The sequence below is a fragment of the Stomoxys calcitrans genome, chromosome 1 (genome assembly GCF_963082655.1).
Source record: "Stomoxys calcitrans chromosome 1, idStoCalc2.1, whole genome shotgun sequence".
Lineage (NCBI taxonomy): Eukaryota > Metazoa > Arthropoda > Insecta > Diptera > Muscidae > Stomoxys > Stomoxys calcitrans.
Genome location: NC_081552.1, coordinates 250,768,421 through 250,792,790, shown reverse-complemented (window position 1 = coordinate 250,792,790; position 24,370 = coordinate 250,768,421). Strand labels below are relative to the sequence as shown.

At 37.3% G+C, this 24,370-nt stretch overlaps 1 protein-coding gene across 1 annotated transcript in view; it reads right to left on the bottom strand.

Annotated features, from left to right (window-relative positions):
- Positions 1–12,861, bottom strand: part of LOC106092296 (solute carrier organic anion transporter family member 74D) — a 112,694-nt gene extending 99,833 nt beyond the window's left edge. Inside the window, exon 1 of the mRNA XM_059369601.1 lies at positions 12,278–12,861. The gene's annotated coding sequence lies outside the window, so the exon portion shown is untranslated. The remainder of the gene's footprint in view (positions 1–12,277) is intronic.
- Positions 12,862–24,370: the final 11,509 nt, after the last annotated feature.

The following is a 24,370-nucleotide window of genomic DNA, read 5'->3' as shown; positions in this document are numbered from 1 at the left end:
TTTTTCTTATTCCTTTCCCTTCCCTTTTTCTTATTCCTTTCCCTTCCCTTTTTCTCATTTTCATTGACGATCTATTGGGTCAGACTTCGAATCCAGTCTACTCATTTGCCGATGACAGTAGTCTGTGTCATTCATATTCATTCGACCATAGGCCCAGTCCTCTAGAAATTGTGGACAGGAGGCGCATTATGGATGAGACGCACTCCCAGGATTTGTTGGCTATTTATAGGTGGGGTAAAAGGAACAGAGTAGACTTTAGTGCACAGTCTCACAGCGATTCACTGACCCACTTCAATCGTCGATATCTATCGACGGTATAGATATTGAGCAATCAGATGCTCTTGATGTTCTGGACATGAAGATACAATGTGATGTCCGTTGGTCAAAACACGTACTCGAAGTGTCGAAAGAAGCATTCAAGTGTTTGGGCTTTTTTAAGCGGTGCAAGAAATATTTCATCTCTGCTGATCTTCTCAATATCTATACTACCTGCATCAGGCCGAGGATGGAATATAACTCTCATATATGGGCAGGAGCTCCAAAATCATCCTTGGAGCTACTTGACCGGGTTCAACGGAGAGCGATGGTGTTGATTGGGGACAGTAGGGTATCCAACTCTATTGCTTCCCTTGAACATCATCGGAATGTGGGTAGTGTTGTATTGCTCTATCGTTATTTTCATGGCGTGTGTTCCAGGGATATTCATCTTCTTATCCCTGATGTGAGGATGTTCACCAGGAATACAAGACTTGCCAGGAACTCACATCCGTTTGTAATTGACCGACCATGCATTGCCGAGAAAATTCCTTTTTCGCCCGAATGATTCGTTTGTGGAATCAACTTCCGGCTAATGTCCTTCCCCCAGACATTGACGTTCAGAAATTTAAGACTAATATCAATAAACACTACTCCCTTTTTTCCCCCCTCCAACCCTTAACTTTCCTAAATGCCAACGCAATGCACTGCATATATAGGGGACATCCCCTGCGTGTTGATTACGTGCAAAAAACCTGATTTAGCCGCCATATAAACTGATCTCCCGATTAGACTTCTTGAGCCTCTAGAGGGCGTAATTCCTATCGGACTTGGCGGAAATTTTGCATGAAGTGTTTGGTTATGACTTTCAACAACTGTGCTAAGTATGGCTGAAATCGGTTGATAACCTGAAATAGTTGCCATATAAACCGATTTTGGGTCTCGACTTCTTGAGCTTCCAGAGGTCGAAATTCTTATCCGATTTGGCCGAAATTTTGCAAGAAGTTTTTTATTTTGATTTCCAACAATTTTGTAGAGTATGGTCAAAATCAGTCCATATTCTGGTATAGCCGCCATATAAACCGATCTCCCGATTAGGATTCATAGGCCTTTAGAGGGCGCAATTCTCATCCAATATTTGCATATGTCGTTTTGGTATGACTTGCAACAACTAAATCGGTATATAGCCTGATATAGCTGCTATATAAACCGACTTCCCAGTTTAATCAATTTTTACCCGATTTGCCTGAAATTTTGGAGGTGGTGTTTTTCTATGACTGGTGGTTATCTATTTGAAAAAGTTATTTAAAGAACTTGACAAATGCGATTCATGGTGGAGGATATATAAGATTCGGCCCGGCCGAACTTAGCACGCTTTTACTTATTTTTATTGAGTATACCCTCCTCCGTCATTCTGTTTATAACACATAGAAATATTGGTCTACGACCCCATAAAGTTTATATATTCTTAGTCGTCATGATATTTTAAGCCGATCTAACCAAGCCCGGCCACCTGCACACTTACTTTTGAATGAGTTAGTTGGGCGCTTGACATTTTGCCCAAATACTTCCTATTAGTGGAGGTCGGTTGGTCGGTCCATGTTTAGATATGGCTCCCATATAAACCGATCTCGCAGCCTCTACTGGAAACAATTCTTATCCGATTAGGCTGAAATTCTGTACTATGACATTTATTATGACACCCAACAAAAGTGCCAATTATGGTCCGAATCGGTTCAAAACCTGATATAGCTTCCATATAAACCGATCTCCCGATTATACTTCTTGAGCCTATAGAGGGCGGAATTCTCATCTGATTTGCCTGAAATTTTGCACAGTGACTTCTTCCAAGACCTGTAACATACGTGTCAAGTATGGCATTAATCGGTTTAAAATCTGATATAGCTCCCAGATAAACCGATCTCCCGATTATACATTTTGAGCCTCTAGAGGGCGCAGTTTTTCGGTTCATAACCTAAGGCCACAGTGGCGTAGAGGTTAGCATGTCCACCTATGTGTTTCGGTTCAAAGCCTGATATGGAGGTTAGCATTTCCGTCTATGACTCCGAATGCCTGGTTTCAAATCCCGGAGTGAACATCCACAAACGCTCCACCATTACCCCAAAAACACCACCCAAAATCAAAAGTGGACCGATAAGGACAATATGGGTATCAAATGAAAAGTATGCGGGAGTAGTAAACGAATCTGGCATACAAATTCATGTTGAAGTATAGGGGTCACCCCCACCCACCACCACAAAAGCGCCCAAAATGGGCACATTAGCCAATCACGGATATATGGGACTCGGTTTGTTCGTTCCGTATAGACTGAAAAACGGTAGAGCCGATTTTCTCAAAATTGTCACATTTTGTGTAGGTTGGTCTGGAAGGAAACATAGGCTATTTAATTTTTCGGTATCGAAAGGGGGACGGGCCCTCCCCCTTATGCCAAAAACACCATCCAAAATCAAAAGTGGACCGATAAAGACAATATGGGTATCAAATGAAAAGTATGCGGGAGTAGATAACGAATCTGGCATACAAATTCATGTCGAAGTATAGGGGGTCAACCCACCCCCACAAAAACGCCCAAAATGGGCACATTAGCCAATCACGGATATATGGGACTCGGTTTGTTTGTTCCGTATAGAATTAAAAACGGCAGAACCGATTTTCTCGAAATTTTCGCATATTGTCTGAAAGCAAACATAGGCTACATAATTTTTCGGTATCGGAAGGGGAACGGACCCTCCCCCTTATGCCAAAAACACCACCCAAAATCAAAAGTGGACCGATAAGGACAATATGGGTATCAAATGAAAAGTATGCGGGAGTAGATAACGAATCTGGCATACAAATTCATGTCGAAGTGAAGGGGTCATCCTCACCCACCCCCACAAAAACGCCCAAAATGGGCACATTAGCCAATCACGGATATATGGTAATCGTTTTGTTTTGTTCCGTATAGACTGAAAAACGGTAGAGCCGATTTTCTCAAAATTGTCACATTTTGTGTAGGTTGGTGTGGAAGGAAACATAGGCTGTTTAATTGTTCGGTATCGAAAGGGGGACGGACCCTCCCCCTCATCCCAAAAACACAACCCAAAATCAAAAGTGGACCGATCGAGATAATGTAGGTATCAAATGAAAGGTATTGGAAGACGAGTATGATTTTAAAATTTGAGTCTTAGTACCCATCGGGCCGCCCCAACCCTAAAACTCCCCCAAACAGACATATTGGACGGTTATTTCAATATGGACATTCATTTCAATATGGGGCTCAAATGAAAGGTATTCGGGAGTAGATTTCGAAACTGGCATACAAAATCAGATCAAAGTATAGGGGGTCACGCCACCCCTCAAAAACGCCATTGGACCCTTTATGACTATATAATACTTGGCTGAACCGATTTTCTTAAAATTTTCTTAGATTTTTTACATTTGTCTGCAAGGAAACATAGGCTATATAATTATTAGATATCGGGTAAAGGCGGACCCTCCCCCTTACCCCAAAAACGCCACCCATATTCGAAAGTTGTCCGATGATCACAATAAGGGTATCAAATGAAAGGTATTGTAGACCAGAAAACGAATATGATATTAAAATTTGGGTTCAAGTACCCAGAGGGCCCCACCCGCGAATGCCCGGAGGCCGCCCCAGCCCCAAAACACCCTCCAAACGGCCATGGCAATATGGTATTGTAGACCACAAAACGAATATTAAAATTTGGGTTCAAGTACCCAGCGGGCCCCGCCCGCGAATTTGATATATTTTTTCAGTGCAAAGTGCCGGTGGCCATCCCAGCCCCAAAACACCCTTCAAACGGTTCATATCTACCGGCCATGGCAATATGGGCCTCAAATTAAAGGGATTTGGAAGTGCAGCACGAATTTGATATCCATACATTAGTCGAAATGTCTGAGGGGCCATCCCTTCCCTAATGAGAACATTACCCTAAGGAAGAACATTACCACCAGGAACCGAGAAGGGGCAAATTCTCACACATCAATGAGTGCTTTCCGATTAAAGTTTAAACTCAATGATAAGGGACCTTATTTATAGCCGATTCCGAACGGCGTCCCGACACCTCTTTGGAGAAAGTTGTTTAAATGACCATGCATGACATTGCAACTCGCATATGTCGCCAACATTAAGAGGAGATAAACACCGTTTTGTCCTATGTTCTCGCCAGGATTCGAACGCTTTCAGCGTCATAGGCTACAATAGCACGAATATCCGTATTCGGGGTGAAGTATTCCCACCCTAAAAGGCTATTAGAGAGTTAAAGAAGGCGCAGCGGAGCGGGCCCGGTTTGGCTAGTCATCAATATAAACCAATGTCCCGATTTTACTGCCTGAGTTCCTATAAGGCGTATTTCTAATCCGATTGATTGAAATTTTGCACAATGACATCTACTGTGGTCTCCAACATCCAAGCCAAGTATGACCCGAATTGCTTCATATCGGGCAAAGAACTTGACAAATGCGATCCATGATGTAGGGCATGTAAGATTCCGCCCGACCGAACTAAGCACCCTTTTACTTGTATTTTTTCTCAAATAATAAAATTTTATACCTTAACTAGTGGGTTGCCCAAAAAGTAATTGCGGATTTTTCATATAGTCGGCGTTGAAAAATTTTTTCACAGCTTGTGACTCTGTAACTGCATTCTTTCTTATGTCAGTTATCAGCTGTTACTTTTAGCTTGCTTTAGAAAAAAAGTGTAAAAAAAGTATATTTGATTAAAGTTCATTCTAAGTTCTATTAAAAATGCATTTACTTTCTTTTAAAAAATCCGCAATTACTTTTTGGGCAACCCAATATTTTGAGAGGAAATTCACCCTACTATTAAAAGACATAGGATTTTGCTTCTCACCAACATCCTGAAGTAAGGGTTTCAATTTCATGTATTTTTAATGCACTCAATTGCATCATTTTGGTATGGATAAAAACAAAAACAAAAACAAAGAACAGATTTTTGGATTTCAAAACAATTGTTGTGGAGACAAAAGGATTTTGCATCTTTTATGTGAAATTTGTTTTTCAAGATACCAATATGAGATTGCCAAAAATGTTGTTGTTATTATATTCGGTAAAAAAAAAACACCAAAACACTGACCACACGTGCGACCTTTTTTCAGAACACAAAATTAGATGTTAAAAAAAAACAACAACAAAAAAATATAAAAAAAGGATGCAAAAAAGTTCACACGGGAATCTTCATGATGCATTAGAAATGCAAGTTTTTTGATAAGAGCTTTATAGTAGAAATATGTTAAAGTAAAAAAATATTCCCTTTCAAAGTTTGAGGTCTTAAGGAAATTCAAGATTCGGTGAGCAAGTTTTCAAAATTGATATATGTATGTACAAAGAATGTTTTATTAAACCATTAACGCCATCTGTTGTCCGATTTTGATGAAATTTCCTACATTCTTTATTTAGAGCATTTATAATGAAGTTGTAATTTTTTTTTAATTCATAACTAAAAACTTATGAAGAAAATGAAAAAACATTGTAACGAGTTTAGAAAAATTTCATAAATATTGGGTTGCCCAAAAAGTAATTGCGGATTTTTCATATAGTCGGCGTTGAAAAATTTTTTCACAGCTTGTGACTCTGTAACTGCATTCTTTCTTATGTCAGTTATCAGCTGTTACTTTTAGCTTGCTTTAGAAAAAAAGTGTAAAAAAAGTATATTTGATTAAAGTTCATTCTAAGTTCTATTAAAAATGCATTTACTTTCTTTTAAAAAATCCGCAATTACTTTTTGGGCAACCCAATATTTTGAGAGGAAATTCACCCTACTATTAAAAGACATAGGATTTTGCTTCTCACCAACATCCTGAAGTAAGGGTTTCAATTTCATGTATTTTTAATGCACTCAATTGCATCATTTTGGTATGGATAAAAACAAAAACAAAAACAAAGAACAGATTTTTGGATTTCAAAACAATTGTTGTGGAGACAAAAGGATTTTGCATCTTTTATGTGAAATTTGTTTTTCAAGATACCAATATGAGATTGCCAAAAATGTTGTTGTTATTATATTCGGTAAAAAAAAAACACCAAAACACTGACCACACGTGCGACCTTTTTTCAGAACACAAAATTAGATGTTAAAAAAAAACAACAACAAAAAAATATAAAAAAAGGATGCAAAAAAGTTCACACGGGAATCTTCATGATGCATTAGAAATGCAAGTTTTTTGATAAGAGCTTTATAGTAGAAATATGTTAAAGTAAAAAAATATTCCCTTTCAAAGTTTGAGGTCTTAAGGAAATTCAAGATTCGGTGAGCAAGTTTTCAAAATTGATATATGTATGTACAAAGAATGTTTTATTAAACCATTAACGCCATCTGTTGTCCGATTTTGATGAAATTTCCTACATTCTTTATTTAGAGCATTTATAATGAAGTTGTAATTTTTTTTTAATTCATAACTAAAAACTTATGAAGAAAATGAAAAAACATTGTAACGAGTTTAGAAAAATTTCATAAATATTGGGTTGCCCAAAAAGTAATTGCGGATTTTTTAAAAGAAAGTAAATGCATTTTTAATAAAACTTAGAATGAACTTTAATCAAATATACTTTTTTTACACTTTTTTTCTAAAGCCAGCTAAAAGTAACAGCTGATAACTGACAGCAAAAAGAATGCAATTGCAGAGTCACAAGCTGTGAAAAAATTTGTCAACGCCGACTATATGAAAAATCCGCAATTACTTTTTGGGCAACCCAATATTTCATCTTATCTTTTAATTTTACAAGCATATAACGTAAATTGTTTCCCAATTTTCCACAATATGCAAATTTTTGAACGAATTTATATCAAAAGAGCAGACAAAACAACTGCTATTATTATAAGATATTCTAAGACCATCTAGACATGTCCGTCCGTCTGTTGTCGCTGCAATCTTTAACAAGTAAAAGCGTGCTAAATTCGGCCGGGCCGAATCTTATATACCCTCCACCATGGATTGCATTTGTCGAGTTCTTTTCCCGGCATCTCTTCTTGGGCAAAAAAGGATATAAGAAAAATTTGCTCTGCTATTCAAGCGATATCAAGATATGTTCCGGTTTGGACCACAATTACATTATATGTTGGAGACCTGTGTAAAATGTCAGCCAATTCGAACAAGAATTGCTCCCTTTGGGGGCTCAAAAAGTAAAATAGAGAGATCGATTTATATGGGAGCTGTATCGGGCTATACACCGATTCAGACCATAATAAACACGTATGTTGATGGTCATGAGAGGATTCGTCGTACAAAATTTCAGGCAAATCGGATAATAATTGCGACCTCTAGAGGCTATTGTGCCCTCTAGAAGCTCAAGAAGTCAAGATCCCAGATCGGTTTATATGGCAGCTATATCAGGTTATGAACCGATTTGAAACTTATTTGACACAGTTGTTGAAAGTAAGAATGAAATACGTCATGCAAAATTTCAGCCAAATCGGATAGGAATTGCGCCCTCTAGAAGCTCAAGAAGTCTAGACCCAGGATTGGTTTATATGGCAGCTATATCAGGTTATGGACCGATTTGAACCATTCTTGGCACAGTTGTTGGATATCATAACGAAACTCGTCGTGCACAATTTCATTCCAATCGGATAAGAATTGCGCCCTCTAGAGGCTCAAGAAGTCAAGACCCAAGATCGGTTTATATGGCAGCTGTATCAGGTTATGAACCGATTTGAACCATACTTGGCACAGTTGTTGGATATCATAACAAAACACGTCGTGCAAAATTTCATTCCAATCGGACAAGAATTGCGCCCTCTAAAGGCTCAAGAAGTCAAGACCCAAGATCGGTTTATATGGCAGCTATATCAAAGCATGGGCCGATATGGTCCATTTACAATTCCAACCGACCTACACTAATAAGAAGTTTTTGTGCAAAATTTCAAGCGGCTAGCTTTACTCCTTCGAAAGTTAGCGTGCTTTCGACAGACGGACGGACGGACAGACGGACGGACGGACAGACGGACGGACGGACAGACGGACAGACGGACGGACAGACGGACGGACATGGCTAGATCCCCATATATATCACCCAAAGAGCCACTGCAAGCGCATTGTTTGACTAATCTTGCCAAAATTTTGCACAACGTTTTGCTCGACGACTACCACATTATCCGAGAAGTTTGCTCGAAATCGGTTCTGAATTAGATATAGCTCCCATATATATGTTCGTCAGATTTTGGGTAATTTGCCATAATGTTGTCAGTTTGAAAATATTTGCTCGCCGAGGTCCATCAAAATTGGTTCAGAATTGGATCTCGGCCCACATTCTACTTATGGCAGGTGTAAGGTATTATACAGGCGGCACCGCCTGACTTTTGCCCTTCCTAACTGGTTTATCCATAAGCAGGTTAAGTTTGAAGATGAGGGCTTTATCAAGATATGGTCTGATATAGCCCCCATCCGCCGATTTAGGGTCTTAGGCCCATAAAAGCCACATTTATTATCCGATTTTACTGAAATTTGGGACAGTGAGTTGTGTTAGACCCTTCGACATTCTTTTTCAATTTGGCACAGATCGGTCTAAATTTGGACCCATAAAAAGCGCATTTATTATCCGATGTCACCGAAATTTGGTTCAGTGAGTTAAGTTAAGCCCCTCGACATACTTCTGCAATATGGCACAGATCGGTCCAGATTTGGTTATGACTGACATATAGACCGATCTCTCGATTTAAGGTTTTGGCCCCATAAAAGGAGCATTTATTGTCCGATGTCACCGAAATTTGGGACAGTGAGTTGTATTAGGCCCTTCGACATCCTTCTTTAATTTGGCCCAGATCGGTGCAGATTTGGATATAGCTGCCATATAGATCTATATCTCAGGAAGGTCATGTTATACGCATGGAGGTCTACATTGAGAACCCAGGGAATGAGATCTGTTCTAGACTGCCTGACCATAATACGGTCCTGCAGGCGGAGATCCGGGAGATCACGGCATGCATGGGGCGGTGTGGTGCTAACTCCAGGACGTCAAGTGTAAACATCGTTACAGACAGTAAAATTGGCATAAGGGCAATAGCAACTAGGACGGTAAGATCACAAACAGTCTTGCAGTCTAAGAAGGAGATTAACGCCTTCTCTGAGGATGCCAAAATCCTCATCGTTTGGGTGCCGGACCATAACAGAGTAAGGGGAAAATGAAGGGGCAGACGATTTGGCGGTGAAGGCCAGAGGACTGCCGTCTTTTAAAAAAACCGCAATTACTTTTTGGGCAACCCAATATTTAACACTTATTGTTTCTTAATTTTTTAACTTATTTGCATAAAATTTAATAGAAATAAAAGTCATATAAAACCAATTGATCGACACAAACAATAATCTGTTGAAATCATAAAACTGGTTCAAATCAAAATGAGCGCAAAAGAAAAAATGTCCTCAAAATACTCGCAAAGACAAGCGCATTTTGAAGGCTTTGAAAGATTAGGGTACAAAATTCAGTTCGGACTCTAACCACCATGTCACCGCCAATGGGCCAATTCATGCACCCAAAAGCGAAAATTTTGCAAAAAATTTGAGGTATCTTTACAGTAACAGACAAATTTTTACAATTTTCGATTTTGAAAAAATGTGGGGCGAGAACGTTGAAAAAAAAAACACACCATGCCAAATTTTGTAAAGACAAATACAAACAAATATTGCCCATCAACATTCCACTAAGGAACAGGGGCAAACTTCTCACATATCAATGAGTGCAGTCCGATACAAGTTTAAACTCAATGATTAGGGACCTCCTTTTTATAGCCGAGTTCGAACGGCGAGCCGCAGTGCGACACCTCTTTGGAAAAAGTTTTTAAATGGCATAGTACCTCACAAATTTTGCCAGCATAAGGGGAGGAAAACCATCGCTGAATTTTTTTTCTAATGGTCTCGCTAGGATTCGAACCCAGCCGTTTAGCGTCATAGGCGGACATGCTAACCTCTACGCTATGGTGGCCTCCACACATATGAGGACGTTGAATAAAACACCCCATGTCCAATTTTGCAAAAGATCGAATCAAAATTGTGGCTTCTACAGCCTTAAAAGTCCATATCGGATGAAAGGTATATATGGGAGCTATATCTAAATCTGAACCGATTTTCATGAAATTTTGCACACATATTGGGACGTCAAAAAAAAAAGCTTGTCAAATTTTGTAAAGATCGGACTAAAACTGTGGCTTCTACAGCCCTAAAAGTCCATATCGGATGAAAGATATATATGGGAGCTATAGCTTAATCTGGACCGATTTTTATGAAATTTTGCACACATATGGAGAGATCAAATAAAACACCTCGCACAAAATATTTTAAAGATCGGACTAAAACTGTGGCTTCTACAGCCTTAAAAAGCCATATCGGATGAAAGATATATATGGGAGCTATATCTAAATCTGAACCGATTTTTATGAGATTTCGCACACATATGGGGACCTCAAATAAAATACCTCGCGCGAAATATTTTAAAGATCGGACTAAAACTGTGGCTTCTATAGCCTTAAGTGGATATCGAATGAAAGATATATATGGGAGCTATAGCTAAATCTGAACCGATTTCCATGAAATTTTTCACACATATTAGGACGTCAAATAAAACACTTCGCACAAAATATTTTAAAGATCGGACTAAAACTGTGGCTTCTACAGCCTTAAAAGTCCATATCGGATGAAAGATATATATGGGAGCTATAGCTAAATCTGGACCGATTTTTATGAAATTTTGCACACATATGGGGACCTCAAATAAAACACCTCGCACAAAATATTTTAAAGATCGGACTAAAACTGTGGTTTCTACAGCCTTAAAAGTCCATATCGGATGAAAGATATATATGGAAGCTATATCTAAATCTGAACCGATTTTCATGAAATTTTGCACACATATGGGGACCTCAAATAAAACACCTCGCACAAAATATTTTAAAGATCGGACGAAAATTGTGGCTTCTACAGCCTTAAAAGTCCATATCGGATGAAAGATATATATGGGAGCTATATCTAAATCTGGACCGATTTTCATGAAATTTTTCACACATATGGAGACTTCAAATAAAATAGTCAATGCCAAATTTTGTAAAGATCGGACAAAAATTGTGGCTTCTACAGCCTTAAAAAGCCATATCGGATGAAAGATATATATGGGAGCTATAGCTAAATCTGAACCGATTTTTATGAAATTTCGCACACATATGGGGACCACAAATAAAACACCTCGTGCAAAATATTTTAAAGATCGGACTAAAACTGTGGCTTCTACAGCCTTAAAAGTCCATATCGGATGAAAGATATATATGGGAGCTATATCTAAATCTGAACCAATTTTTATGAAATTTTGCACACATACGGAGACTTCAAATAATAATACCCAATGCCAAATTTTGTAAAGATCGGACGAAAATTGTGGCTTCTACAGCCTTAAAAAGCCATATCGGATGAAAGATATATATGGGAGCTATAGCTAAATCTGAACCGATTTTGTTCAAAATCAATAGCGTTCATCCGCTGTCCAAAAAAGAGACTTGTGCAAAGTTTCATGGCAATCGGACAATAAATCCGACCTGTACCTTGAATACCTGGACGGACAGACGGACGGACATGGCTAAATCGAATCAGAAAGTAATTCTAAGCCGATCGTTATACTTATCAATGGGTCTAGATCTTCTCCTTCTAAGCGTTGCAAACAAATGCCCAAAGTTATGATACCCTGTACCACAGTGGTGGTGTAGGGTACCAATTAGCCAATAACTCATATACAGAATCTCTATTCTTTCACTTTTAAAATCATTCCTCTGAATGGTGTTATCTGTGAAATTAAAATTAACGATTGGTTGGTGTAAAATAAATCAGAAAATACGTCCGTCAGTTTTTCATGGAATATGGGGCAGACCTTTCTTTGTCTTGAATATTGCGAAAAAAAAATTTTTTTTAAAACACAAGAAACAATGAGAAAATTTAAAAATGAGAGCACACACAGTTTATTTAAAGATTACAAAAAAATTTTACAATACTCGTTAACTTACCTTAAATTCTATTTGATGTGGGACTTTAGAAGATTTTTTACGTTTTACATATGCGATGGTTGTTATACATTTTATTTTTAATATTTTTATAGGATTTTTTGTTCCATTTGTTTTTTTTTTAATTTAAACACAATTTTTTATTTTTTTCTGTTTTTTTTTTTCAAACTACGTCAACCTATAAACGGGGTTTATATATCTTTTATTATTTACAAATTTGAAAAAACTTTAAAATTTTTGTACTGTAACATTATTTAAATTTTGTTTTGTTTTCAATATTGTATAATATTTTGAAATATTTTTTTTTCCTCCTCTATGAAACTCGTTTTTATTTTTTCTCATACAAATTTGTTTTCTTTTTTTCTCCATTCGACGGCATTTGATTTAATGCACTTGTGGTAATTTTGGTTTAACGAGCACTTGGTTTAAAAATAAAAATTTGTTTCATTTTTTTAGAAAATGTTTGCTTAATAGCTTTTTTAAAATTGATGTCACTTTTGGCTTTTGTGTTTTGAAATTGTTTGAGAACACTTTGTTTATATTTTATTTGCATTTGTTTTCATTTTTGAACTCAATTTTATTTTATTTAAAAAAAAAATTGTATTTTTTTTTTTTGTATATTTTTTCGATTTTTTTTTTCTATGTGAAATTTTTTAACCACTTTCAGAGACGACGGTTCGGGAGCGAATAATTGCGTTTTCGTTCTGAGAACATTATTTAAGACTACGCCGATGACGATGAAGACAACAACGAGTGCCGGCCGCGGCATACACGAAATACGAATTTTTTTTTTCCAAGCAGAATTTAAATTGAAAACAATTGAGAATAGCGTAAAAAGTAACTCGAAATGAGACAAAAATATAAAAAATACAAAAAAAAATTTTAAGAAAAAAAAAAAAAAATTTAAGAATCTTAAAAAGTCCATATGTATATTGGACGTACTACACATGTAGGTATGTAAGTAAGTACATTCGTACGTACTATATGTACGTAGTCCACATATGGTCGTGTTGTGTTGTGTTGTGTTGTGTATGGTTGTATGATGATGCCTGCCTCTCGTCTTCTTCGTGTGTGAATGACAAAAGAGACAACGAACGCACCTCCGAACACGACGATGTACAACTACAAATGGACTGCTGCTGTGTGGACGACGACGACGACTACGACGATGATGATGATGTTGATGATGTTGATGATGATGATGGCGATGGTGGTAGTGGTGGACACAACAGCAGCAAAAGCCGCTGAGCTCCCCTATTTACCACATAGTGTCCAGCAGTCAGCGCAGTTCGTTAGGTAAGAAGTACTTCGGCTTGGGCCATACTAAAGTACTCTCAATAAGCTCAATAATATCACTTAGTTTTGAAGATTGAATTTATATCGATTTCGTTATGTTGTTTTTATACCCAACACCATAGGATGGGGGTATACTACTCTAGTCATTCCGTTTGGAACACCTTGAAATATTCGTCTAAGACCCCAACTTATTCTTCTTAGATCTAACATGTAAAAGTTCGGCCAGGCCGAATCTTATATATCCTCCACCATGGATCGCATTTGTAGAGTTCTTTCCCGGTATCAAAGGATAAAAGAAGAGAATTGCTTTGCTAATTGAATTGAATGTTGGAGACCACAGTAGAAGTCAATTTGTAAAAATTTCAACCAAATCGAATAAGAATTGGGCTTTTTAGGGGCTCAAGAAGTAAAATAGGGATATCGGTTTATCGGGGAGCTGTAGCAGGCTAAAGACCAATTCATGCCATATTTGACGCATATGTTAGAGGTCATGGAAGAAGCCGTTGTATTGGGTTGCCCAAAAAGTAATTGCGGATTTTTTAAAAGAAAGTAAATGCATTTTTAATAAAACTTAGAATAAACTTTAATCAAATATACTTTTTTTACATTTTTTTCTAAAGCAAGCTAAAAGTAACAGCTGATAACTGACAGAAGAAAGAATGCAATTACAGAGTCACAAGCTGTGAAAAAAATTGTCAACGCCGACTATATGAAAAATCCGCAATTACTTTTTGGGCAACCCAATATAAACTTTCAGCCAAATCGGATAATAATTAAGCCTTCCTGAGGCCCAAGAAGTCAAAATCTCAGATCGGTTTATAAAGGGTGATTTTTTTGAGGTTAGGATTTTCATGCATTAGTATTTGACAGATCACGTGGGATTTCAGACATGGTGTCAAAGAGAAAGATGCTCAGTATGCTTTGACATTTCATCATGAATAGACTTACTAACGAGCAACGCTTGCAAATCATTGAATTTTATTACCAAAATCAGTGTTCGGTTCGAAATGTGTTCAAATTTTGACAAATTTTGTTCAGCGATGAGGCTCATTTCTGGTTGAATGGCTACGTAAATAAGCAAAATTGCCGCATTTGGAGTGCCGCATAATTTTTCGGTATCGGACGGGGGGCGGACCCTCCCCCTTACCGCAAAAATACTACCCAAAAATTAAAGTAAAACGATCGGGACAATATGGGATTCAAATTAAAGGTATTCACGAGTAAGGTAAGAATTTCATAATAAAAGTTGGGTCCAAGTATCTTGGGGGACGCCCCTGCCCCAAAACCCTTTCAAATAAGTTTTCTTGACGATCATGACATTATATGACTCAAATGAAAGGTATTCGGGATTAGATTACGAATATGGTCAGGAAGTAGGAATAGGCTTTCTAATTTATTGATAACGGAAGGCGGCGGACCCTCCACCTTTACCCCAAAAACACCACCCAAAATCAAAAGTGGACCAATAAGGACCATATGGGTATCAAATGAAAAGTATGCGGGAGTAGATAACGAATCTGGCATACAAATTCATGTCAATCCAAGCACTTTTGATTTTGGATTGTGTTTTTGGGACCGATCGGTACAATATAGGTATTGGAGAGTAGTATACGAAGAATGTATTAAAATTTGAGTCTAAGTACCCATCGGGCTGCCCCAAAACTCCCCCAAACAGACATATTGGACTTTCATTTCAATATGGAGCTCAAATGAAAGGTATTCGGGAGTAGATTTCGAATCTGGCATACAAAATCAGATCGAAGTATAGGGGGTGAAGCCACCCCTCATTATGACTGTATGATACATGGCTGAACCGATTTTTTTAAATTTTCATAGATTGTGTACGTTTGCCTGGAAGGAAACATAGGCTATATAAATTTTTGATATCGGGAGGGGGGGCGGATCCTCCCCCTTACCCCAAAAGTACTACCCAAAAATAAAAGTGGACCGATCGGGACAATATAGGATTCAAATGAAAGGTATTCAAGAGTAGAGTACGAATTTCATAATAAAGTCCAAGTACCTGGGGGCCGTCTCATATAAACCGATCTGGAAATTTTAATTCTTGAGCCCTTACAAGCCGCAGTTTTTGTCCGAATTCTCTGAAATTTTGCTCATAGTGTTCTGTTATGACTTGCAACAACTGTGCCAAGTACCTGATATAGCTCCCATATAAATCGATCTACCGAATTGACTTCTTGAGCCCTTACAGGCCGCAATTTTTGCCCGATTTCTCTGAAATTTGACATGTGGTATTCTGTTTCGACTTCCAACAACTGTGACATACACGGTCCAAATCGGTCTATAACCTGATATAGCTCCCATATAAATCGATTTTCCGATTTGACTTCTTAAGCCATTTCAGGCCGCAATTTTTGTCCGATTTGGCTGAAAATTTCCATCCGGTGTTCTGTTACAACTTCCAATAACTGTTTCAAATAGGGTCCAGATCGGTCTATAACCTGATATAGCTGCCATATAAACCGATCTCCCGATTTGAATTATTGAGCCCCTGGAAGCCGCAGATTTTGTCCGATTTGGCTGAAATTTTGTATATAGTAATCTGTTATGACTTTCAATAACTGTGTCAAGTACCCTCCAGCAGGCCTGAAATGTTGGGTCACGAATTATGTGTTCGGTTCGGTTTGGCAAAACCGCCTCCATCACCGGTCGGTGTCGGTGAGATATAACCAGAGCATTTTCCATATCGCTCAGGCTTTACATCACTATGGGTCACAACCATCGTCGTCGTAGCCTTCGGCGTCCTTGTCGTCGGACTATGTGACCCCTCCGAGTTCTCCCAGCCCAAATATTACAGCGTCAGTGCTGGTGAGTGCATCTTTCTTGACGAATAGTGGACTTTATGAGTCGGAAGAACAAATTTGATGACACCGCTGACACCTTCCAGCAGGCCTGAAATGCTGGGTCACGAAGTATGTGTCCCAGTAAAATGCAAATTTTGCCCATAAACATTTCACTAAGGAACAGGGGCAAACTTCTCACATATCAATGAGTGCAGTCCGATTGAAGTTTAAGCTCAATGATAATAAGGGGCCTCCTTTTTATAGCCGAGTCCGAACGGCGTACCACAGTGCGACAACTCTTTGGAGAGAAGTTTTACATTGCATAGTACCTCACAAATGTTGCCAGCATTAGGAGAGGAAAACCACCACTGATATTTTTTTCTGATGGTTCCGCCAGGATTCGAACCCATGCGTTCAGCGTCATAGGCAGATTTGCTACGGTGGTCTGGTCGCCAGTGGTTTGTGAAATTTAGAGATAAAAAGTCGAAACCAAGTAGAGTGAAGTAAGCAGTTTCCGAAGGCGGGGTAATATCTTCGGCAATGTTTAACCTCTACCAATCCTCTATTTCACCCCCTTCAGACGGCATTGAGATGGTATCATATGCGAACGATTCTGCGAGCATGGCATCAGTCACCGCCCATTTCGCTGAAAGATACATGCACACTGGAGGTAAATGATGAGCTGGATGTGAGAGTCGATGGGGTAATGATTCCGAGCATCAAGTGTCCCAAAATACTTGATGTCATTTGACAATACTTTCACGTCCTCCAAAATGCCGCTCTTCGAACTGCAACGATGAGCTCTGACACTTTTTAGTTCTCACTTGGACCACCTGCATGAGGAGACATATATTCTACCCATTCGAAGACATATCTACATGCTGTCCATCCAATACCTTCAGGGTTGCTATCTTAGGCACCATCCTAATCATCATCTTATGGATAGACATCCGCGGTCCATAAGCCATAAGTTGGATCTACATGATCCAAGAGAACCACTGGACCTAGCGGCATAACAAGCGGGTCTTGAACGCATGCATGTTTAAAAGATAGCAGAAGCGATGAACAGCTACTGGATGAATTTGGTCCTTGGAGAAAGATCACCATCCTTTGCATTTAAAGAAATTGACCTACCGCAGCAAACCGCAATTGCGCTACGGCAGATGCAGCCGCCTTAACTCCTACAAAACTAGAATTGATGCTAACGTGTGGGATCACACGTCACCTGTTTAACTGCCCAGACAAATCTAATCGACTCAGATCCCTCTGGACCCAACCCACCTCAGTCTAAGAGTACCTGGACCAAGCTGACGAAAGGTGAAACACCACACACAGCCACAACAACAACAGCTACATTGGCTTCTGCTGACCAACCATCTCATAGGACCTAACAATAACCCTCATACACTCTTTATTGGTACATTCGAACACAACTATGTATGGCAATAGGTGCGTCTAATTTTTGGTTCTCGTTAAATGTCTATGATGCAAGAGAATGAAACAATAATTCGGCAGACCCACATCAAACAGTAGGCTCTCACCTAAACGAACAAAAGTGCTTACTCTCAATACACTGCACATATGCAAACGCATGCTAGAAGATGTGTAGCTAGGCAAACAGTTCTCTAAGCCAAGCTGCATATGTGTGAGAAGAAAAATATTTTTCGATATTCTATGATGAAGAAGGTGTGTGGTTTATGTTGTAATACAAGTACCTACATTTGTATTTAAATATAATGAATATTTATACCCTACACCACTACTATGGTACAGGGTATTATAACTAAGTGAGTTTATTTGTAACGCCCAAAAGGAAGAGAGATAGACCCATTGATAAGTATACCGATCGACTCAGAATCACTTTCTGATTCGATTTTGCTATTTCCGTCTGTCTGTCCGTCCGTCTGTCAATGTTAATTAGTGTGCAAAGTACAGGTCGCAGTCTTCATCCGATTGTCTTCAAATTTGGTACGGGCATGTTTTTCGGCCTAAAGACGAAGCCTATGTAAATTGGAAAAAATCGGTTCAGATCTGTATATAGCTCCCATATATATGTTCGTCCGATTTACAGTAATATTGCAATAAAATGGTAATTTTTTAACCGATTCTCTCGAAATTTGGCAGGAAGGATTTTTTTACGACACTCGACATTACTAGTGAATTTCATAGAAATCGGTTCAGATTTAGATATAGCTCTCACATATATATATCGCCCTATTTTCAATCCTAGAGCCACTGCAAGCACATTTATTGACCAATCTTGCCAAAATATTGCACAACGCTTTCCTCGACGGCTATCACAATATACATAGAGTTTGGTCAAAATCTGTTCAGATTTAGATATAGCTCCCATATATATGTTCGTCCGATTTACAGTAATATTGAAATAAAATGGTCTTTTGTCAACCGATTTTCTTGAAATTTGGCAGGAAGGAATTTTCTCTTGACTCTCAATATTAGTGGTGAATTTAATGGAAATCAGTTCAGATTTAGATATAAATCTCATATAATATATCGCCCGATTTTAACTTCTAGAGTCACAGCAAGCGCATTTATTGACTCATCTTGTTTATACATTAAAACAGTAAACAAGTGCAAATGTGTTAGTGTGCAGAGGCTTTGAACTCATACATCATGAAAGACATTCACTGAAATTTTACGCCGTAGTTACATTTCAAATGTTTAATGTTTTCATTTAAATATTAGTTCTGGCGCCATTGAAACCCTTATCCCAGTAAACCTAACCAAACAACTGATGTACGGCATGATACCCCAGAAGAACGAAAAGAAGTTTTGGAGGCAATAAAATCTCAGAAAAATAATCATATGAGAATACAAAGGAGTTTGAACAAAATTAACTCTGGATACAACAAATCATCATACAACCTCACCAGTGCATCATATATAATTCACCTAATTAACCCCTATGATCAATCTTTTTGCCATAATATCTCAAACCATACTCAAACGACTATGCATTGTCAGTACGATTAAAGATAATGATGATGTAGCTGGTCTGCACACTTGTTATCCATGAGATATTCTTTGAACACCCATCAACAACTGAGCTTATTGCCTACTTGATATTGTTGATATTAAATTCGCACAAAATAGCTATATGAATATCTGTCATAGCAAGGTGACTAGACTTTTAGCAGATTGCCTATCAGCAGCAGCAGCAGCAGCACATTTAACATTTCACTCTCTGATGTTCCACAAGCCGGGTTAATTGTGTGGCTGGCAAATGGACAATAACAACACATCAGCCTACTGAGCATGAGATGTTTGTGTGAGTGTATGGTTTTCCAATATTTACTGTTGGGTGGAGGAGGTGTGAATCGTCAGCTGCATACCTAACCAGCTACCTATATAGGAGGTGGGTATGACGACAGCGCTGTACAAGTGAACAACATGTTGTTGTATGAGGAGGTTGTGTTGTGGCTCTTGTGCGTGCCTCCAATTCAGTTACAATACGTTCGAGCAATAACAAAGGAGACAGCAGACACGACGCAACACATCATGCACACTCACACGCACTTACGCCAACAATCCCTCTTGTTTTTAGGCGAGAGTATTTATATTTTTTTTTAAAGAAAACCGAAACAAATAGTAAATAATAAAAAAAGTAAACAAAAAAACTCAATTGAGAGTATGTACAAAGTAATGCAAAGAGAACCATGGGGCATAAAGAGAAACTCGACCATATTTTGGTTCGATGTCTTGCCGCTACTGCTGTGGACGGCCTGCAGAATGTGATGAATGCAAGCTAATGCGAGAGGAGTGGGGCCGGACGGTCAATATTGTTCGGTGCCATGGTCCCCAATGAAATTGTGTTTTTTTTCTGCTGCTGCTTCTTCTTATAAATAACAATTCATTATCTATTTTTTTTTTTATACAATATTATTATAAATAATGTGAGTGAGTAGGGCACTGCATTTGTATTTTGTGTGTGAAATGACACGCCAACATGCGTACGAATTGGTATTTTTGTTTTGGTTTTTCTTTTATTTCGATTTTATGAAACATTCATTGTTCATTGTAGGTAGATTTGTATTTGTTCTGTTGTTGGTTTTTGTTTCATTTCTTCTCGTTGAGTTGAGTATATTTTTAAAACACTTTCCTTATGCGTAGTCCCACTACAACTACAACAACAACACTGCAAACAACACCCGCCACATACGAACAAACACTTTTGCAACCAAATCGAGACTGAATGAAATAAAAATCCAAACAAAAGAACAAAAATATAAAATCAATTTTTTTCAGAGTCGCCATATTGCTCTTTTACAGTATGAGAGACACCGAGAGAGAGTGAGAGAGAGTGGTGCAGAAAGAGCCAAGGCGCCTAAATGGGTTGCCAAAGTAAAAAAAAAACAAACATTTGGCGCTTAGCGAATAATAATTCCCCTAGATTTTAATAAAAATTTCCAATATCAAATAGCAAAAACATTAAATTTAATTTAAACAAAACTTATAATCAAAAAGTATAATTTAAGAAAAATTTCTACAAAAATTACATAAATAATAATAATGTACATTAATAATTTCAAATTAAATTTGTACATTCTAGACAAAACGAAATTTTAAAAATATTTTTATAGATTCAATTGCAGGATATTGAACGGCTATAGACCATTTGGTTCAATGCGTTCTATTCAAAGAATAGCACAGCAAAGAATTTCCATAAGTAAAGCAAAATTTTTAAAAATTAAATTTCAAAACTATAATTCTCAGTTTATATTAAGACAAACTGTTTTGGCAAAAGAACACTTTATACAGTACAGGTCTGCGTCTTATAGACAACAGTTACTGTAATAATTTATTGTCCGTCTAAGGATTTCAAGTCAGAACAAAAAGTAGATTTTTCGGTTATAGAAAAGTCGAATTATTTTGCTTGCGGAAATGTTGAATTTTTCGACTTTATTCGATTATAGAAAAATATTCTATTATAGATTTAAAAAATTAATTTTTTATTAAAAAATAAACTCTTGAGAAACCTTATGACAGCAAAATCAGAAAATTTATATTCTGATTTCCACCATCTTCAGCAAAGATTTCAAGGGTTCGTATTCCAAACACTGTTAAAATTTTTAGCAAAATAAGGAAAATGTTTGGCCTTTAAAGAATTTAAGGTAATTTCCCTCCAGGTTCAAAGTTTGTTAAAACCTTCGTACATGCGATGATCTTTGACTGATCCATTATTCAACTTTTTACCCATTGGAAGTCAACATCCCTCGTAAATACAAAGTTGCCAAATAACCGACACACAGTGGGCCAAATGGCAAAAAAATTGGAAATAAGTCTACAACTTTTTATCTGTTGATTTTAGCCATACAAAATGTTCTAGACATTTGTAGAGGAGGACATAGGCTTTCAGAAAAGTGCTGTTGTTGGTCCATATCTTTAATACAGGGTGAGCTACAGGGTGTCAAAGTTGACCACTTTTGACTTCTCCAAGCTTCTGGGGGCCATAACTTTTGATCTACTCAACCGATTTACATGATTTAGGACTCTAGAGAAAGAGCTTGACAAGATCTAAAAAACTTATGCATAAAGTACCATGCCATCGTGTACTGTTAAGGAGTTATGAATTGTTTAATTTTAAAATATGAAAATTTGGCCTTGGTTTTTTTCAGTGTTTTTTAAATAACTCCGTCAATTTTAAAGCTATAAACTTCATACTTCACACAAATTATGCCAGCATATGTGTGCATAAAATACAAAAGGAATCACGTGAATATCTTTGGCGGTTTAAAAATGGCATCGTTTTCAATATGAAAAATATTTTTTTTGTCAAAAAATTGCAAAATTTTTCAAAAAAGATACTCCCATTTCCTTTAAGTTTTCGCAAACTTTGGCCGTCAAAGCATTATCATTTCTTTCCATTTTCACAAAGTCGAGGTATTAAGAAAAGTTTTAAGTGCTAATTTGGCTAATTTCGATATCAAACAACACCGTTATCTTAAGACCAAAATGGCCAATTTTTTTACTAAACTTCAAAAGTTTCTCACTGGAAAAAAAGTTCCACGGGGATTTTTTCGCTTTTTTTGAACTTAAATGAAAGCTTAAAATGTTCCCAACATTTTAAGGTATGTCTCGCCATATCCTAGCCATAAATGAGATCGTAGCGATCAAAATACTGAAAAAAGTCAATTTTCAAGTAGTGCTATATTCATTGCTAAAAAACAAGTATTACGTCACATTTTATTGCAAAGATGTTAAATAAACTTTTATTTGGTAACACTTCTTCTACAAAACACAAAAAGAATCATGGAAATATCTCTATTCTATTCCATTTTATGGAACCGGCAATAAAAAAGTCAATTTTTCAAAAAAGTCGAATTTCCCAAATTTTGTTTTTGTTGTCCTAATTGCACATGACACACTATAGCCATATTTACGCAACATACCTTATCGTAAAGGATTTTCATACCTTTCCAACAATGTATAAAACATTTCTCAACTCGGATTCTATCTACTCTAAAATTCATTTACACTTCATTAAACTCTATATAAAAATGTCTATTTGTGAAATGGAACCTTATATGGGGCCTACACTAAAACATTGATAGATTTGCCCAGGGTTTACAATACAAATGTGTTAGAATAAAAAAAGGTCTCCTGCCAAAGTTTAAAAAAATTGGAATAAAAATATGTGTTTTAGAGCGAAAACACTTCGCATCGGCGTGCGTTTGTATAGTACCTACATCTATTTTTAATGTAAGCTGATGATTTTTGAATAAAAAGTAACCTAGAAATATACCTGCATATATATATATATTTGTGTTAAGATTTGATGCAGACAAATGTTACCTGTTTCGCTATGTCGAATTCCCAGGAAATCCACCGTATCAATGAATGTGAAAAAACCTACCCATAAAAAATTCATTGTCATTTTTTTTAACCAAATTCGAGTCCAGGTAAATAATTATAGAAGAGTAAGTAAAAAGAGGCACTTTGGACCCCTTTTTACGATTGCGTCTGATACCTGAAATGGGTCATTAATTGTGAATATATTGCATAAATATTTGAACAAAATCCAAATTTTCTTCATTATATTTTGTAGAGGCGTAAAGGACATTTATAAGTTATGGAAGTCATACTGAAGTATTCCACTCTTTCGAAAATTGTATGGGACATCAAAAATGATTCCAAATCATACACGGAGTCATTTAAGGAACTTGTTTACACTTTGGACCACATATATGGAATAAGGCTAAATAAAGACGCTTTAGACAAACTTGAAAAATTCTACAAATCATTTGAGAGAAGGTTGCCAGAATGTTCATTCGCAAAAATCAAGTTTTTCAAAATGTATGAGAAGTGGCTGAAATCGGATCTACTTATTGAAATTAAACCGCTGATTCCCGGCCGGCCTAGCAAAGCATACGACGAAGTTACGGAGAAAACCAAAAAGAAAAAACAAGAGGAACTATTGGCGGCACATCCGCCAAATTTAATAAAAGATACGTTCAAAACAGCATTGTTAAAAACACAACCAAAAAATGTTGGACGAATTGTCGATGTTTTACCATTAGCATCTCCGAAAAGGGTAAAGAGAATGGTAGAAAGTATTCCAACTCCAAAATCGACTACAGAATTCACGGAGGAAGATGCACTGGCCCTGATTTTGAACCTAGGCCTCTCAAGAAACAAATACTCAACAATGAGGAAGGCTCTTCGTGAAAAAGGATGGGGTTGTTTACCCTCAAAACATAAATTGTACAACACCAGGACGAAAATGGTGCCATCAAATATATACGTGGACGAATTAAAAGCAAGAGTGAAACTTGCTGATCTTGTTGAAAATACAGCTGTTAGAATTATTTCTAATTTTACTGAAGAACAGTTGAACACATGTAATAATTCCGAAGTGGTTTTGATCAGCAAATGGGGTTGTGATGGATCATCTGGATTTTCCGAATATAAGCAACAAACAGAAATAGATACCAACTTCGCATCAATTTTCATGGCATCATTAGTACCATTGAGAATG